Consider the following 1,478-nt stretch of genomic DNA (forward strand, 5'->3'; position numbering starts at 1 on the left):
CTGGGATTCTGGAAGGACAGGCAAGGGGGAGGAGGCAATTCAAAAAGATGCAGGTAAGAATCTTCCTGGCAATGGAGAGGAGGTCAATGCCCTGGTAGTTACAGCACACTGACTTGTCCCCTTTCTTGAAGATGATCACGATGTTGGCGTTCTTTAAGTCAAGTGGAACTTCTTCATTAATCCATATTTTGATGAGAAGTTGGTGAAGTTTTTGTGCTAGCACTGTTCCACTAGCTTTGAAGATCTCTGAGGGAATGCCCTCTGGTCCTGGCACCTTATTGTACTTGGTCTGAGTGATGGCACACCAGACTTCCTTGAAGGATGGGGGATGAGCAAGAGAGTCTGTTACTGGGTGTTGAGGGATGGACTCCATGATGGCAGTTGAGACCTCAGATTCTTGGTTGTTGGGAAGCTGGTGCACAAGTGACAACCACATGAACTTGACAAGACGGAGCCCTGACCCCAGTGGTAAGGACACCCAAGACAACCAGAGATCTTCATCCTGCTGCAGTCTTCATCTGCCTTCACATCCTCATAGAACCAGAAGATCCTCAAGTATGCCTTCTGCCATTGGGGTCTTCAGGAGTTCGGAGCATGCTTAGTCTGGGACCTCACCTCAAACCTGTTTTCCAGGAGAGACCCTACCAGAACTACAAGACTCCAGATGACGTATCTCTGAGTGTTACTGAAACACATAAGCCTCTCCAAGGTTATGGTCCAAGGAGAGGTAAGTGTATTATATTATTTAGTTTAAGATCAAAGCAAAAACTAATATAACTTTAATGGAATGTGCACTAATATTTTAGATAATATATAAAGTTTGAAAAACACAGTAAACTAGGCAAAAAATCAAAATATATTGTTTTATTAATACTGTCATCATTATCGTTAAATGCACATCAAGAGAAACTTTGCGTTAAATGCACATCTTTCATTCAGATTTGTAAAATAAAACCTAGCTTTCTTAAGCATCTTGACAGTGAACCCTGCCAATCATGTCCACACCTGAGTTTGTTTACCTGAGTTTAGTATTACCTTTAGCTAGAACTAAAAATAGTTTGCCGGGCTGTGAAATAAATGAGAGATAACCAGGAATGGCTAATAGACAGCAAAATTGCAGAAGAAAGGATGACTTAATTAATGGAACCTCAGGACCATTCAAGAAGAGAAAGGGTCCTTAACAACTGTGCAGTAAAGAGAGATTAGTAGGAATTGATTACATTATTAAGTGCCATAATGTCAGTTGACCTCCTCAATACTGCCTGAATAGAAATGCAGCTACTGACCCACATAGTTGGTTTTAAAGTTTTGGTGGAGCAGGAATCAAAGTAGGGTTGCGGACTGCAGCTGCAGCACTGCATTCCCCTGGATCCATCCCTGCCTACTTTCCTCCTGAATTATAAGGGTGAGAGGTGCCAGGAGTTATAGAAGTGAGAGGATGAATCATAGAATCATAGAATCATAGAAGTAGGGTCGGA

The 1,478-nt window shown here is 42.1% G+C and overlaps 1 long non-coding RNA gene across 1 annotated transcript in view; it reads left to right on the top strand.

Annotated features, from left to right (window-relative positions):
• Window positions 1–405: 405 nt before the first annotated feature.
• Window positions 406–1,478, top strand: part of LOC109297003 — an 8,079-nt gene continuing 7,006 nt past the window's right edge. The window contains exons 1-2 of the long non-coding RNA XR_002097139.1: window positions 406–555; window positions 639–727. This is a non-coding gene — a long non-coding RNA (uncharacterized LOC109297003). The remainder of the gene's footprint in view (window positions 556–638; window positions 728–1,478) is intronic.

The sequence above is a fragment of the Gavialis gangeticus genome, unplaced genomic scaffold, assembly GCF_001723915.1.
Source record: "Gavialis gangeticus isolate Ggan-Ray unplaced genomic scaffold, GavGan_comp1, whole genome shotgun sequence".
NCBI classification, from domain to species: Eukaryota; Metazoa; Chordata; order Crocodylia; family Gavialidae; genus Gavialis; species Gavialis gangeticus.